At 38.3% G+C, this 18711-nt stretch overlaps 1 protein-coding gene across 1 annotated transcript in view; it reads left to right on the top strand.

Moving 5' to 3' along the window:
* Nucleotides 1–18564: 18564 nt before the first annotated feature.
* The window catches only part of Kynu (kynureninase), a 136949-nt gene continuing 136802 nt past the window's right edge, over nucleotides 18565–18711 (top strand). The window contains exon 1 of the mRNA XM_036185801.1: nucleotides 18565–18621. The gene's annotated coding sequence lies outside the window, so the exon portion shown is untranslated. The remainder of the gene's footprint in view (nucleotides 18622–18711) is intronic.

Consider the following 18711-nt stretch of genomic DNA (forward strand, 5'->3'; position numbering starts at 1 on the left):
CATTCACAATGTTAATCAATAATTTCAATTCATTAATCAAGTAGCTTACCACGTATAATGTACTTATGAGCTATGCATAATTAGGGCTTTCCAAGCTGGGCTTACCCTTTGATCTAATCAGATGAGTATTACAGGTATGCTCATATGGTTTGGGGGTTATTAAAAAAGTCATATTAAATAGCTCACTATTCTATAAGCGATATGTCAATAGGCTCAAGTTTCACAAACAGAATTAAAAAAAATGTTCCTTCCATTGCTTTGTGCTTTAATTATATTATAATCAAGTTACAGAGCACATGAGGTAGTAGAAACAGATACACTAGGCCTGTCTCATAAATCAAGAGTGAGACTCATTTAATAAGCAAAGACTGTTTAACTGTTAGGCTAAGAGGCAGAGTGGAAAAGAATAAGCTTTTAACAACACCTCTTTAGTTGAAAATACAAGCATAATCTTTTGTGCTCACATGAAACACAAAGGACTGGTTCTCAGTCTGTGTGAGTAAGTGTGCATGACTCCCTAGGGCAGTGAATGCTTATAATAGGAGCAACTTTGGTTGTGAAAGCATGAACTATGTATGATGATGATGAAGTGAAAAAGTAAAAGTAAAATACTTTCTTAGTGATTCTACAGCCTCAATTTAATCTTGGTAGACATTTTTATTGATGTTACAGTTTCCTCAAGACTGTGTTTTCTTGGTGGAGTTTCTTGTTTGTTTTAATCAAAATAAGATTATTTCAGTGATTTTTTTCTATGAATTATTTTTATACTGAAAATTTAAAAATAAATAAACTATTGAGACCAATGATTATATTTTCATATAATTTTCTATCTGAAGACTTATTTATTTGAATCCTTGGTTATTAACACCTTAAAATCAGCATTTAAAAAATGTATTCATTTTCAAGGAATAATTTTCTTCTTCATTATCTAATAATTTGTCTCCACAAAATTAATTTGTTTGTGGAGACCCATGTTCATTTTTCATACCAAGTCAAGATAATACACAGATACACAGCCTTCTGGTTCAGTAGTATTTTCTGTTTCTTTATTTGCTTGCTTGCTTGCTTGCTTGCTTACTTGCTTGCTTACTTGCTTGCTTGCTTGCTTGCTTGCTTGCTTACTTGCTTGCTTGCTTGCTTGCTTGCTTGCTTACTTACTTGTATGTTTGACAAGCTCTTGCTATGTTATCAGGTTACATTTGAATTCATGCTCTTAAGAGATCTTTTTGCTTCAGGTATCCCAGCATCTGGTACTATAGGTACATGACATCATGCCCAGCTTGTTTCTTTCCTATTTTATTACCATATGTTTTTGGTTTTACCTTGTGATATCCTAACATATTTGAATAATTGACACAATAGAATAAACCGTATGAATAAAGATAATTCAGAAACAATAAGTATAATTAAAAATTTTAACCCAAATCACAAAATATTTGATTAGCTTCTACTTAAAAGTCAGTAGAGAGAGACAAAATGTCCTGTGCAAGTAAAAATTATCTAGAAAAGATGATAATTGTCCTAGTCAGTTCTGGAAGATACAAAAAAATGGAGTTGATTATTTATAAATAATTAAAATTTGCTTCCCACAGTTCTTGTGCCTCAGTTATCTAAGAAAAAAGTTAGGAGAGATCCTGGAAGATTCTACATGAAGACAATGCCTTGTTTCTTCATTTTCTGAAGAGGAAGGGGAATGACGTATTCTCACATGGCAGAGAGGATTGAAGACAAAAGCTTCAAACTGTGTGAACTGACATCCTTTTAGGTTTATTCACAAAGTGAAAAGATGGTGAAGATCTCCAGGCATCAAGCATCAATCAACCCATGACTGACACATCTCCTAAACATCCCACCTCCTGATACCATCACCCGCCATTTCAATGCATGAATGCCAGAAGGCACCAGAATTCAAACAATTCAATTCTGCCTCTGAGCCCACAATTCACATATAAAATGCAATCACTCTATCACAATAATTTCAACCAGCATCAACTTGAAACCTGTGTCTTCAGCAAAAACTAAATCAGATGTGGGTGAAACTCAAGGTGTGAGTCATCATGGGGAAAACTTACTCTAGCTGTAATCCTGTAAACTCAAACAGATTAAGTACTTCCAAACATAGGATAAACATTTATACTCTTAAGAATGAGACACAGCCAAAAAGAAAAGGTGTGAAAAAGCTTCCCAAGTAAGAGCAAAGCCCATAGTCGCAAACAATAAATCTTAGCACAAGAAAAACTGAGAACATTTCCTCTAAAATATAGACTGAGATAAGGATAGCCATTTCCAACACCACAGTCATACAGATAAGCAAAACACCCACCCCCTGACAAACACATAATATTAGAAAAAAAGCCTAATGAAAGAGCTACTAATCAACAAATTGGCTAATGAAATCAGCAAATTGTTCTCAATGGATATACTCTATTATGCTCTATAATTGAATTTTTCTTCAATTGGAAGACTATAGATTCCTATTTACTCTTTTTCCTTCATTTTTTCTGCCAACATCCTATTTCCTATCTCTTTCTCTTCTACATGCTCTAAAATGTATACCCCTGGTGGGTTTTTTCTCTCTCTTTATTTTATCTATATTTTATTATCTCTTCTCCCTTAAGGTATCTCTACCCCCAGTGGCCCATTTCAAGTGCTCTGGCTTCCACATTTACTCCAGGTTAAACATTGGAAACAAAAGATTTTAAGTTGGTATCTATCTATGAAAGAGAGCAGGCAGCATTTGTATTTCTGTGTCAGGGTGACTTCACTCAGTATCATTTTTTTTTTTTTTTTGCAATTCCATCCATTGTGATGATTTGTTGTTATTTTGTTAGTTTCATAACTGATTTTTAACTGGGTTCATGTACCTTTTAGTTTGTTGTAAGTGATAGACATTAATCCTATGTTAGATGTATATCTGGCAAATATTTCTGGACTTAAAGCTTTAACTGGAATATGGGGACTGGGAGGAGATGAAGAAGTTAGATTGTGCATTGGCCAAAACTTAGGATATATAAACAAGTGTTTATGAAATCCAGCAGTTTGTAGGATAAATATATACATTTTATATATATATATATATATATATATATATATATATATATATATATATATCCAAGAAGATAATGAATGTTTTGATGAAGATCTCAGTGGTAACCATGAGCTACCTCCATATGAGTTATTGGCTATGAAACATCTAAAGCAAAACAGGCTGTTGCCATTGCCCTTGGTTGGCCATTATGACTAAATGGTAATATGAAGGGTGATCCCAATCAGTCTTAACAATAAAAACCCAGAGTCAGATATTGAGGGTGAAAGCTTAAAGATCAGAGAAGCAGAGCAGCAGCCACTAGAGACTTCTTACCTCTACAAAAATCTCAGAACAAATGGGCACATAGAACCTGTCTGTACAAATTGACAGAATGAATAGGGGAGATCCTGTCTCTACAAATCCTCAGACTGAATGGGCTCCAAGATCCGGTCTCCACCAGCCTTATATTCCTGTTTATGTTCCTGTTTCCACCTCCTAATTGTGCTGAGATTAAAGACATGAGCCTCCCAAGTGCTGGGATTAAAGGAGTGTATCACCACACCTGGCTTTGTTTCTCTTTTAGATTGGTTCAATCTCAAGCAGCCCAGGGTAACCTTGGACTGCTGATCTCCCGCCTCCATCTTCCCAAGTGCTGAAATTAAAGGTTTGTGCTACCACTGCCTGGCCTCTGTGGTTAATTAGTGGCTAGCTCCACCCTCTGATCTCCTGGCAAGCTTTTTTTTTTTTTTTTTGTCAGAACACACACAATATATCATCCAACAGTAACATCCTATTGCTGAAGATATCACTCATTTTGATTGCAAGACAGAGAAACCAACCTTAAACTGACCAGGAAACTCTCTCCCTGCTTGCTAGCTTACATGCTGCCAAAAGATGCTATACATTCTGCTGGAGGAGAAAACACTGAATGATATAATACTAACTTGATGGCAAAATGGGTCTAGTGGTACAATTGTGGCATGATATTTATGGACATAATCAACCACTTTCTGATTGAATATGAGGCCTACTCCATGGGGGTGATTTCATGCCTGCTATATAACCCTGGTGTAAAACCCATGACTGTGAAGATAATAGGCCCAAGGGGGAAACCTGCCACTGTTTTGTTAAATGACCATGCTGTCAAACTACCATCTGTATATTTATGTATATACTCACAAATTTTTGTTGCTCTCAACTTGGGTCTGAGAAGCTTCTTTTTTGTAGTGTATCAATGCAGAGACTCACATTTGTCAAAGTGCCAAGTATAAATAACAATGAGGGTTTTATTGTAGATGGATCACCTGTATCAATCTCCCATCATAGAAGGTCCAAAGAGCATCGTAGAAGAGGGGAAAGAAGGAATATAAGGGGCAGTGTGTAGGGAAGAGACATTGATGAAATGCTGACTTCTGGACGTGATGGCAATTGCAGCTGTGATGATCTGTACAGGTTTACTCCAGGCAAATTCCATCATAAATGGGAGGACTCCAGAAGGCTTCACCCATGGCAGCAGAGCAATTGGTGGTTGGTGGCTGCTGAGTGCATGTCATCTTGGGAAAAGTGCTATTGATAGTTTTCTCATATTCCCCTGGATGGACACATAACCACAAACATATGGGTGGCACTAATCCTGCTCAGGGAGTTATTAATAACAATAAAATGATGTTATGAAGTTGGGGAGGAAACAGAGTATGGGGAACTAGAAGGAATTTGAGGGAGGTGGTGGTGAATGCATTTGATCAAAATGTGTATAGCTGTGTGGAACTTTCAACGAATCAAAAATAAACAAGAAAGTCGAATGATCAGTAAGCATTTTAAAAGTTTTCAATACCCCTAGCCATCATGGAACTATAAATTAAAACTACTTTAAGACTCCATCTCATCCCAGTCAAAATAGCAATCATTAAGAAAACAGATAACAACAAACGTGGATAAAGATGAGGGGAAATGGTCCTTATTCACTGCTGCTGGAAGTGTGAAGAGCCACCATGTGTGAAGCACAGCCACTGTGAAAATCACAATGGACATTTCCCCAACACCTGAAAGTAGAGTTGTCATCTAACCCAGCTATGCCACTCCTGCACATGGACCTATAGGGCTCACTACTCTATTACAGAGACACTTGCACACCCATCTTTACTGCAACACTGTGCACAGTGTTGGATATGTAACTAGCTTAGATGTCTATTGAGAGTTAAATGGATGGTGAAAATGTGATTCATATATACAATAGAATTTTCCTGTAAAGAAAAATAAAGTTATGAAATGTACAGTAAAAGGAAGATCTGTATCTTACTTACATTAAGAGAGATGACCTAGACTAAGAAAGATAAAAATAATGTAATTTCTCTCATATGAGATCCTAATATTTAATCTTTCTCTTTCATATATATGTATATAAATGTATATATACACATACATACATACATATTTATATGACTTGTATTAGTCATTTGTTGCTGTGATAAAGCACCATGGACAAAATCAACTCATGGAAGAAAGGGTTTATTTGTGCTCTAGAGGGACATCCTATAACTGGAGTAGGGGATGTGACAGCAGGAGCTCAGCTCAAGAATTCCATATTCAACCTCAAATATGAGGCAGAAAGGACAAACTAGAAATGGAAGAAGGCTATAAACTCCCACACTGTGCCCCAGCCTCCAAAGAGGCTCCTCCTCCTGACAGTTCCGCCACCTCCACATCACCACCAATAACCAGAGACCAGCTGTTCAAATATGTAAACCTACTGGGGGACATTCCTCATTCAAATCACCACGTGACCTGAAGTCTGAAAGAGGACTAGAAGAAAGGAGTGCTAAGGAAGGTGAGGCAGGTGAAAAGGAAGGATAGTCAACTACAACAAATTTTGTTTGAGAATGTCATGATGAGAACTAATACATTGCATGCTAATTAAAACCAACCAATTAATTACAAAAAAACTTGGGGCTTAATAATTCTCTGAGTTTCTATGTCATATATACATACATATATATATATATATATATATACACACACACATACATACATACACAGGTATTGATAATGAACTAAATGGAAACTGACCCTGTGTTTTCTGGAGGCAAAGCAGAATCCCTCTTCTTTGGAGTTGGACCTCTACAGCTCTCCCAGAATGGCACTGCATACAGTGGCTAAGCAGTTAGGGATCCTGCTTGCTTGGGTTCTCTATACATTGCAGTTGTGGGAAGTCTCAGCAATGGCCTACCCATGTGACAGTTCTCTGTCTAGTTCCTAAAATACCTTGGAGCATCCTTTGAAATCAAGTGGAAATAGCATCTCCCAAGAGTCCATGCTTTTTTCATAAATGCTGAGTAAGCTTCTTATAGACATGACCCATATTTATGGCTTCAATATTCCAAATGGGTTGTTCTGGACAATGTAAGTCATAAGAATGACAATTAATAAGCATTGCATTCAAATACAGAATGTAAAGTTTTGAGCTATATAAAAAACCCCACACCCTCAAAACTTCCTTAAATCCCTTATTAAAACCATTCTATTCTCAAGGTCTTAGTTTTCTTGGCCTCCAGATGGTCTCCAACACGGCAATATGCCTTGGAGGTCATTCTTCCATTGTCTTGATAAATAGCTTCTGCTTTCCTTACAGCTACACTAATTTCTTTATCAAATATTCATTTGATGCCTTGTTCCTCCCTCACGAACGCTCCTCTTCATTATTTATTAGCTGACGAGCCTGAACATTTTCTAAATCTTATGGCTCTCCATCCCTTTTGACTATAAATTACATCTTTAGTTTATTTCTCTCCTCTCACACCTTCCAGTAAGTAGCCAAGGGAAGCCAGACAGAACCCTCAAAACATCCTAGAGATTTCTACTGCCAAAAACTCAAAAACTCAAATTTCATTGCTCATACATCTTTCTGTCCACACAGTTGTAGGACACAGGCAAAATACGGTCACTTCCTTTTTTTTTTTTTTTTTTTTTTTTTTTTTTTTTTTTGGCCAGTTTTTAACAAAAATTGCCTCTTGGCCAGTTCCTATTACTGTATTTTTATTTGTATATGAGATTCCATTTTTTTCCTTCATACACAATTTGCTACTGACATTGGTAATACATTCCATACCTCCAAAGAAAGGCTAACCCACAACACCAGTATGTGAGTGTGCTCCAGACAGTGTGAGCTTTTTAAAAAAAATTATTTATTTATTTATTTATTTTTCTATTATCAGCTTGATACAGTATAAATTCTTATCCTAATAGTGAAATCTTTTATTGAGGCTTGCCCAGTAATTGAGTAAAACCAAAACTTATTATAAGCCACAGTCATCCCAGGGTCTGTGGGTTGCAGTCTGATTGTTCTTTGCTTTATATCTAGAATCCACTTATGAGTGAGTACATACCATGTTTGTCCTTCTGGGTTTGGGTTACCTCACTCAGGATGATCTTTTCTAGTCCCATCCATTTGCCTGCAAATTTCATGCTATCATTGTTTTTCTCTGCTGAGTAGTAAGTACTCCATTGTGTATATAAAGCACATTTTCTTAATCCAGTCTTCAGTTGATGGACATCTAGGTTGGTTCCAGGTTCTGGCTATTACAAATAGTGCTGCTATGAACATACTTGAGCATGTATCTTTGTGGTATGATTGAGCATTCCTTGATATATGCCCAAGAGTGGTATGACTGGGTCTTGAGGTAAATCGATTCCCAATTTTCTGAGAGCCACCATACTGATTTCCACAGTAGTTACACAAGTTTGCATTCCCACCAACAGTGGAGATTCTAGAACTGCCTTCACTGTGTGTATTATTTCAATACTACAACTACAATTGCTCATGCAATAGTAGTCAGAGGGGGTAAATCTCTCCCCACAGTTTTTGTCTCTTTCTGAGTCCTTAACAGAGTAGCCCTGTATGGTCCTGCTTCCATCATTGCCTACGTCAAAGCCGATTACACATTTGGGGGAGGACATTTTAAAAAATATTCCCTTCAGCTTTTTAAATTAAAATATCCTTATATCACTTTCCCCTCCTTTACCCTCCCTCCAACTGTTCCCATATACCCTGCCCCTTGTTTTCTCTCAAATTCATGGCCTCAGTTTTCTTTCAAATACACAGAACCTATGTAGTCCACGTGTGTCAGACAATCCAGCCCAGTCTACCACAGAGAATACCTAATCTACCAGGAGTCTTTGCCATCTTTCTCACACCTCTGGGGTTGAGAATGGTAAGATGCCAACAGCATCAGTATGTGATAAGGGCTTGTCTACCACCCCTGGAAAGGAGGAGGAGACTGTTGTGCCCTCACAGGTCAGAGTGGACAAGGCGGCTGCTCCCTGAAACTCCCTTCATAAGGGCATTCACCTGAGTCATGACACAAAGCCCCTATGACCCACTCATGTTCTAAGGCACCTGACTTGGTGCCATCATCTTAAAATTTAAGTTTTAAGGTGAGAAATTTGGGTACATGCAAACAGTAGAAAGGACAATGAATACCAAGAACACTGCAAAATAGACTGTGATATGCAGAACAACACAAAAAATGCTCCAAAGACAGATCTGAAGGATGTGTTTCACATTGTTAGCTCCAGAAGAGGAGCATGGAGAGAGAATATAAGAGAAGAGGCAGAGCAGGGCTAGAATAAAGATTGGTCCAGGCTCTGCCCAGGCAAGGAAATAGTAAGGAGGATACAGAACCTGTCAACAGAGAAGGCAGTTTGAATTTGTGTAGGGCATCATTGCAGCATGGCCAGAAAGAGGGTACTATGAGTGAATCAGAGGAATTTGTGGTTAAAGGGGCCTGTAAAAGGTCTTATCTTGGCCTTCTCTTTAAGGGCAACAGAAACTATGAAACTTCTTTAAAAACCCAGAATTCCCTTTATTACAACAGTCAGGAGTGAAGCTACTCAGGAGGCTAAGGCAGGAAGGTGGCAAATTCAAGTTTATCCTGAATAATATAAGCAAGATCCTGTCTCTAAATACTATCAACAGTTCTGGAAATGTTCAGTGGTGAAGTTCCTTCCTAGCATGTTCAAAGCTTGGTCCTAAATAAGTGAAATGAGCCACAACTCTAATTTCAAGCACATAGTATAAGGAGAGTGGCTAACTAGCATTAAGACACAGATGGAGGGAACCTAGGGGTGGAGAGAGCACTGCTAATTGCAATGAGTGTCCCAAGGCAGATGATGTGGTCCTTGGCAACCCATTGAAGCCTATCTCACCAGGAGTTTCTAGGAAACTAAATAATCAGGGGAACAATCTGTCCTGTGACTGGGCAGATGGCTCAGCATATAAGCATTTTCTGTGCAAGCAAGAGTGCCCAAGCTCAGACCCAGAGCACATTTAAACGTTGTGTGGGTGTGGTGACCTGCTTGTAATTCCAGAGCAGGAAGATGGACAGAGGACCATTTGAGCTAGCTAGCTAGGGAGCCTACCAATCCTAACCAGAGAGCTCTAGGTTTACTTGAGGCCATAACTCAAGTAATGAGATGAAAGCATGATCTAGGAAGATTCAAAACATGAGTTGGGCCTCCACATACTCACATGTGTACATATACCTCCTCATACATGCATAGGCCCACTCATATACTTATATGCATGTGGACAAACCATACACCATGAGAGGAGAAAAAGGAAAAATAAACTCCAACTCCTCTCTGAACACTGAAAGAAGACGTAAGACTGGAGGAGAGAGTACATGGATCAAGCATTATCCTAAGAAAGTGTAGTCACCATGGCCATTGAGTAAAAGCCGCAGCAATTTGCTTTATCCACAGTGATCCAACCTAGCTAAATCATCTCCCAACAGAAAAACTGGGTCACCTGGTGCTAATCTTGAACCATATTGATTTTCTGCTTTAACAATAACAAAAAGGATTGGGCCATACAGGGAAGATAAATCCTTTCATGGCTCCTGGATACCTAACCTCTCTCAGAACAAAACCAGACAGTTAAATAAAACATTGTGAGGAGCAATATAAAAGAGGAGAGAAAAAAAAACACCTCTAACTATAGTGTAAGGGAAAACCTCAGAGTTAAAATTGAGACTGAAGTTGTTTTTTTTTTTTTTTTTTTTTTTTTTTTGGAAGAGTAACAAGAGAGAAAAGAATAGCAGAGACAGGAGGAAGTAACCACATGTAAGGGAAGGCAGAGAGGTGACAGAGTTTGAGAGTCAAATTCTCATAGAGGCTCTAATGGAGCTCTTCTCACCCACAGTGAAAAGGGACACAAGATGCGACGCAGAGCTCAGCACAGGTCAAATCATAAGAGCCCTGCATGTCATGTCAAGAACTGCATCTTTTTCAAACACCACTAAACAAAGCTCTTTTCCCCCAATGTATAATTCTACTTGTGTTTAAAAAAAGTTAATATATGGATCACAGAGACTTTATAATGTTAGATAAGTTACACATGCAGAGAAATATGCTAGGATATTGTCTAAAGAAAATGGAATTGGAGAAATAAATGCACAGCTCTTGGTCACAGCGAGTGGGTGGTTTGGATCTTAACCATGCCCCAAACAAGTGTGGAATATGGCATTGCCAGGAAAAGGTAGAAACTCTTGGGGATGGGGCAAAAATTGAGGGAATAGGTCATTGGGAGTGTGTGCTTCAGTGTCTATCAGGACCCTGGCCCATCATTTTTTCCTCTCCTACATCACCATGCATCCCATGATGCATTCTTTTGCCATGTGTTCCACCACGATGCTCAACCTTATCACAGGCCAAAAGCGATGTGACTAAGTTCTCATGCACTGACTGCATGAGACAAATAGATATTTCCTTTTGTGTTATTTATAATGTTATCTGCCAGCCAGGGAAAGTTACAAATACTCCTAAAAATATTTCCTGGTGACATTTTTGTTCTATATTAATGATATTTTATTCATTCAACATTTGAATGCCATACCTAGCTACTTATTAGTATGAGGGAAACGTTAACCAATGATTGCATCTCAGAGCAATGAATCCAAATGTCCATTCTTTCACGCAGGGGGGATATTAGAGATCTCATGTAAGGGGACTAGTTGCAAATAATTTGTTAGATAAACAAGGCAAATAAACACAGTTTGAAAGAAACAAAGCATAAGATATGTACATTGCTGTATTAGAAGCAAACCTATGAAAACAGGACAGGAAACGAGCTAGTTGCTGACTGCTCTATTTGTATGCCATAGCAAGTATCCAGATTCAAAAGTCACTTCCTATGCCATCCAGGCTGGGGATACCTGAGGACCTGCCTGCAATTTGAGCTCTTCCTTTGATCAATGAGGGAGGTGGTGGTGGATATACTTCATACATGCTCTCAGGTGTATGATAATGAATCAAAGATAGCACAATAAGTAGGTTTTAAAGAAGTACTCAAGATGCAGAGAAAAATGAGAGATGGAACCTAGGCAATGACTCACTGGTAAGGTGCTTTGCTAACACAACCAAGGCCATAGGTTTGATTCTCAACACCAGAAATCCCAAAAGGGAATTGTAGGCATTGAGATTATGTCTATACAAAGATTGGGAAAGAAATAAGTAGGTTTATAGAAGAAAATTGTATGACCAATTAGGTCATTAATGAATGGTGATTGAAAAGCTGACTGCTACATCTAACAGCCAAAGGAAATAATGGCACAAATCTGCATCATTTTTGAATACTGATATTTGAGAGCTATTTCTCCTGTGGCTTTCCAACTAAAAACTCATGCTTTGTAGTGGATATGGTGGCAAATGATTATAACTCCCTCATCTGAAAGTCTGAGGGAGGCAGATTACAATTTCGAGCCCAACTTGGGCAACATACCAAGATTGTCTCAAAAATTCAAAAATGGGAAGAAAAAGACCGACCAAGACAGTGACAGAGACAGAGATAAAGGAGCCATTCTGAATTGGAGTTCATAAAAAGTGAAGCCCATGTCTGTGCTGCCTTTACATATCCCAGTTTACATCATAAGATAAACTGAGTCCTCTAAGAGCCAAACTCACAGAACCAAAAACAATGCATTGTAAGTGTGCTTGCTACTATAGGTAAAATGAAATCTTCCTGGAGATGACCCAGATCTCTGAACTTCCCATTTTCAAGGTCTCTTCCCCTGCTTGTGGTCACCAAAATGTAAGAATAGAGAGGTTAAAATACACTTCTCCCTCTTATATGAGTTCCAGCATTCACAATGTTATTTCATTGTGAAGGCTGTCATTATCCAAAACTTTCTTTTCCTCCATTTGATAAAACTATTGAATGTCAATGCTATTCTGTTATACCTGACAAGAATCACATGGGCCCAGTCTCTTGACTTCAAATCTACATAGAAAACAGTCTACATCACAGGGTACTAACATGAAAGATCACCAACTCCATTGGTTTGAATGAAAAATGTCCCATATAGGCTTGTGTATTTGGACACTTGGTCTCTATTTGGTCACATTGTTTGGAAAGGTTATGGGACTTTTAGAAATACAACACCAGGCAAAGGATTTGCTGTATTGCCCTGCTCCCTGCTTACTTTCTCTCTTTGTCTGTCTGTCTGTCTGTCTGTCTCTCTGTCTCTGTCTCTCTCTCTCTCTCTCACTCATTCACTCTCTTGCTTGCACTCTCTCCTTACTATGTGTGCATGAAAATGTCACCCATCAAATTCCTACTCCTGCTGCTATGCTAAGATTCTTTGCCATTATGGAATCAAGTCCTCCTAAACCGTAAGTCACAGTAAAGTCTTTCTTCCTTACATTGCTTTTGGTATGCCCTTTTATCACAGCAACAGAAAAACAGACTTATCTATATCTTTTTTGTTATCTCCTTGCCCATCACTTTTTGTGCACATAAATTTGAGCATTGATTTCATTTTTAAATGACATAAAACTTTGATTCTACCTGATTGACCTCAATTTAGCTGGGCCAGTTTACAGAATGAATTGCTTGGGGGCTAAATTTGTGTTGTTAACTTAATCATTTTTCCCTTAAAATTCTCCAATTTGAAGAGATATGAATGTCTGAAAATTTCTTGAAATCTTTAAATCATTTGCTTTTACCTAAGGAGATGTACTAAAGTCAGACTGGATCATTTAGAGCCTGTTTTCTTAAAAATGTAGATATTTCAGGGAATAAGACATAATTTTGTTTGGACATTTGTACATTCAAATGTATATGCAGGTAATGAGGGAAGGAGGGAGAAACACTCAAGGGAAGGGAACAACCTGGGGCTTTAGAATCACGTGACAAACTTGTCCTTTCATTTATCTATTAATCTATTGAGAGAAATCAGTATGTTATAAATCAATGGAGAGAATATTTGACGCAGGCAGTCTCTGTATGTCCAATATCCAACAAGCTGCTAAAGTCGAAAATTGTAACAGCACCCCTGATACAGCCACTGGTATGTAATTTCAAGATAGTATGTATTTTCAAGATGTCCCTTTAAGATCTGGAAGATGAGTCCCAATAATCACGTGATTGCTACACATCAAAACTTTGATTGGTTGTACATCTCTGTGATAGCAGCCAGGACACACAAGTCTTTGTTATCAGTACTTCCACACATGAAATATCCCTCCATGACAGAAGCTGGCAACTCATTAATCTACAGGTATGCAAAAAAAATCTGTAAAAGGCAGTCATACAGGCTTGTGTCACATCCATCTAACAAAACATTAACAGTTGGATCCACATTGGAGCCTATGACTTCTGTAGCCATGGGCTTCTGTTTTGGATTGCAGTTCATGATTTGAGTTTTTCTCATAGAGAAGGCCTTAAATTCTAGAGACTAGCAGTTGGTGGCAGTTTAGCACTATAAAAGCCAGGCAGCATGGGAAGAGCTCCCAACTCTTTTGTTATTTCTCCATGTCACACAGTCAAGCATGGGGTATCTTTAGCAATACAGTGTTATCATCTGGCCCCAGCAAGCAATCAACTGCATTAGCATCAGCCTTCATGGTTTGGGAGTGTCAGGAGAGTCCTGGCTTAAGAGAAGATAGAAGCTCACCTCTGATACTGGGTTATTTAGTCAAATGCCTTATGTTTTCTGACACTGTCTTTTCATGTCCACAGAGGTACTTTCTTTAAAATCCTCCTAACCTCTTTTTCATTATTCTTCAAGATCCTTAAGTCACTCAAGGGTTAGTACTACATAATAAGATTTTTACAGAGTATGGCAAGATCATTGAAGGTCCTGAGTCAATTGGTCTTAGACAGTTAAGAGGGCACTAAAATGAAATATTATCAGGGCCTAAAAGATTATGAGAAGATCTTGTCCTAGTTTCATTTCTGATAAAATACCAAGACCAAAAGCAACTTAGATGAAAGGGGGTTTATTAGACTCATAATTCCATACTACAATTCCTCATGGTGGAAGTGAAGTCATGAACTAGAAAGAGCTATTCACCTCATATCCTCAGTCAAGAACAGAGAGAAATAAAGTCATGTATCCTGGCTTGCTTGCTGACACTCAGTTCAATTTCTGTACTCTTACATACTGTTCACCACCCCTAACTAGGGAATGGTTCCACTCACAGTGGACTGAGTCTTCCTAGAGCAATTAACGTAAGACAATTCTCCACAAACATGCCCACAGGCCAACCCATTGTAGACCATCCCTTAGTGAGACTCTCCCATTTGATTCTAAGTTTTGTTACAGCTAATCATCAAATGCCATCACTTGTATCAATTGTTTCATCAGAAGAGTAATGTTGAGTTCAGGCATGGGTGGAAAATACTGTCATTCAGTCCTCAATCATTCTGGAAGGAATTCAAAACCATTTTATTTAAAGTATCCCCTTATTTTGCAAGTAGGACTGATAATGAAAATGGTTGAACATATGCATATCCTTAAACATTCATGAATTTTAACATGCAATTCAAAAGTATAAAACTGTAGGCAAAGGGAACAAAGCCAGTTCAGATTTCTCATTTTAACATGGACCTAAAAGAAAGAGGAACTTCACCTGCAAGCTAATGACAAAATGTTATTCCAACATGATAAAAGATAATATTTAGTCATCTTAACAACAAAAATATATTTTAGAACATGTATAAATTCAGTTAAAATATCACTCCTGAGCATGATCTTGCAAAGTAATTTGAGAGTCATGGATTGGATCCATGTCCTCAAGCATGCTAAGCACGTGCTCTAATCCTAAAATACTCCTCACAATCCTACAAAAAGTTTAAGAAATAACTCTGAAATAAACAGTGAATCAGAAAAGATTCTTTAAATAGAGTAAGAAGGAGAAAGTAAAGACTTTAGAAGAAAATTAAATGAAGCAATGTTACCATCTCTATCCATCTGTGAATAATGAGAAGGTAGCTGATAATGACAGACTTGGAAAGTATAGTTGTCACCCTAGATCCAGTCTCTTGTAACCCTTGTTCCAGTCTCTTCAAACAGAGGGGAGTTTACTGGAAAGTCTATTAAACATTAAACTGCTTTAGCCAAGTCCAGAATACACATACGTCTGTACTTCAAGAAGAAGGAAGTAAAAGATTTCCAAATTTCTCATCTATGAATAGGAAGAAACAGAAGGGAAAGAAAGTGAGTGAAAAGCCTTTTAAAGGTGTCATTTTTCAAGAGGGGAATGTAATAGGAAGGAAGAAGCAGTGAGGCTTGCCAGAGGAAAATGACACTTTGGTTCCAAAAATGGATTCAGGAGGAAGAATTGGAAAGTGCCTAGTAGGTGAAAAAATATAGTAGAACTTCCAGTTGAAGATTGATGGGTCAAACAAGAAAAACGTGGAGATGGACAGGAAAAAGAATGTTTGAAATAACCAATGTTCTGTGGCATAAAATTTGAACATACCCCTCTGTGTAACACTAAAGATATTTGGGATTAGAAGATAGATGATAGTCAGATAGACTAACAATAGGCAAATAATGGACAGATGTATGACAGACAGATGATAGATGGATATATAGATACATATGATAGAAGATAGATGATAGAGACATATATGGAAAGATGGATAGATGGGGGATGGGTAGGTGGATGGATGGATACAAATATACTTCATATTATTGTATATACATCAGGAAATTAAGAACAATGTGTGTGTAACAAGGTAGTATCTCAAATGTGGGAGTTCATGAGCCACAAACTAAACAAAATTCCCAGCATCCATGAAGGCAAGAGACTACATATGTCCAGAAAGTAGACACAGGGACAAGGGAATGGTCCTTAAGAGAATGAGGCGTCAAGTATCATAAACAAGGATTGGTAGGCATGAAGGTACAAATTAGAAGAAAACATTTCCAAACCTAGACAGATATCATTAAAGATAACAAGATATAACCAGAGGTATGACTTGCTTAGTGTTCAATTAGACATCACAAGATTCCCACCACCCAGAGCAGCTGTAGTTCCATTATTTTGCTTTGGCAAAGAGCACGCTAAAACTTCCTGATCCTGGATAGTAAGTAACAACTTAGTAACAATTTGTTACTAAGTAGCTTAGAAACAACTAAGGCTACCTGTCAGAGCAGCAGAGTTTACCTGTTCTAACTGTCGTTATCTAAGTAGGTTGTACATATCATAAAAAGACTTTTTTAATTAAAAACAATGATAATTCCCCAATACTAAATGTTAAAGGAACTGGGAAATAATGTAAATAATGAAATAAAGCCAGCAGTGTAAAGTGAGAGGATGGGATAGAAGAACCTAAGGTCTGCAAATCAAAGTACAATATGAGTGATGAAGGAAGCCAGGCCACAACAGCTCTGTCTGAATGCGCTAGAGTTATCACTCCAAGATTTTACCAAATACTTGAAAGGAAGACTTTGACCTGTCAGTCTTTTTCTCTTCATACCTAATCAACAAGAGAGTATGACTTTCTCTCCTGCATAGTAGAACTAATCTTCCAAAATTCTGACAGCACAAGACACTAGCTGATAGAAAATAAATAAAAATACTATAATATTTTATATTTCTCCATTACATTCAAATTTTTATAATTCCTATTGAGTCAATGGAGGATCCTCTATTTTATGTGTTTCTTTTAAAAGTGGTCAGTAAATTATCTTGAAGTAACTTCATGCGTTCTATCACCCTGTCTCAGAGGCTGGGGGACAGTATGTTTTGTCTAGGGAATTTTGTCTAATTTGAGGGAACAAAGGATGTGTCAAAAGGATTTATGTGTCATGGTACAGTGGGGTTTTTTTCCCCTTGCATTGTTTTACTATCTCAATGTAGGGCCCTGGAACTCCCAAGTTGGGTAACTGCCACCCTGCTTGCCTGACCTTGACCTTGATGTCCTCCCTATGCTTATTCCCTGCCGGTCTCCACCCTCCTGAATGCTTAAGGGAAGTTCTTTGTTTGTGTATCCTGCATTTGGTGTAAACAGCTTAGATGCAAGAATGTAGAACATTCAGTAGCAAACTTCTGCCCTCCTGGTCCCTCCATTGTGCTGTAAGCCTGTATTTAAGGTTCCCTCCCTTCTTCAATAAACAGCATTGGCATCCCTGGCACGAATGACCCGCTGTCTTTTGTCTGTTTTTCGATCCACAGCCCCTCGCTCGGACATGGTAAACGGGTGGTGGTAGCGAACATCTCAACAACCTTGTAAGGAAGATGTGTTTTCTGCTCACCAGATAGATAGCAGCCTGAGCCGGAGCAAGGTACAGCAAAGTGTGCAGGTCACAGTGAAGACACTCAGAATAAACTGTAGAGGACCTCCAGGAGCACAATGTGCTGCAGGCTTCAGCAAGGAACTGGAGCCAACCAGCAGTGAGCCAGGCAGTCTCTTCCACAGTCCCCATTCTGAAAACCTTGGCCCTTTGTTTTTATGCCTAATAGCACCTTCATCAAAAGACCTGGGCTCAGGAGTAGGCCAGAGGAGGGAATCTAGGCCAGACAAAAAAGAGCAGAGCTTAAAGAAATAATTTGCATTAGTGAAGTTTCTCAGTCTACTTCTCACATGGACTTTCAAGACCTAACTCCCACCCCCATTGGCTGTCATACTAACCGTCAAGATTTATAATCTACCCATTTTAAAAATTCCATTTATTGGACAATAAATTATTGTGAGGAAATAATAGTCTATGTTAATTTTTCTTTTGAGACAAGGTCCTTCTTATTTAGTGCAGAGTGCTTGAGTTAGTAGTATACACCACCACACGCAGTTTATTTTAAACTTTTGAATAAAACTGATATCCATTATAAGTCAAAAATCCTACAATCTAACTGAACAGCGGGTCAGTGTCTCACAATCCAAAAGAAATGTGCTCAGAATTGAAAAAGAGCATTTCTCTGAGTTTAGAATATTCTAGAGCACAAAAAGTAAAAATTACATGCAGATGTTTGGAGTTCAGTTCTCTGACACAGAAATCACCGCAGAAAGAAGCAGAACTCAAGGAAGTGTCTGTAGGTGTCTAGAACAGACAGGGGCTCCATGGAAAAAGCTCTCAGAAGAGCCTGATGTTTCTCAGTCTGCAGGGGGAGGTATAGCATTTTGCTTAGTTTCCATCATTGGCTAGAAATTTACAACCTGATTAAACAGGGTGGGAGGGACTAAAGTTGACATGCAAATTCCTAACAGGGTGGAGTCTGATCAGTTCTTAGAGTCTAGCTGGCTAGCAACAAGGAAATATCAGGCATCCCTGAGAAGGTACTGGAAGCTGAGGGCCCTAGGAGGATCTGAGCAGGTAAGCAGGGAGGCTGTGACATGGCTCTACACAGAAATGTACATTCACTTCTCTTGTTCTTTTCCAAATGGTAATTCTCTCTGCTGATAC

This window comes from Onychomys torridus, chromosome 4 (assembly GCF_903995425.1).
Source record: "Onychomys torridus chromosome 4, mOncTor1.1, whole genome shotgun sequence".
NCBI lineage: Eukaryota > Metazoa > Chordata > Mammalia > Rodentia > Cricetidae > Onychomys > Onychomys torridus.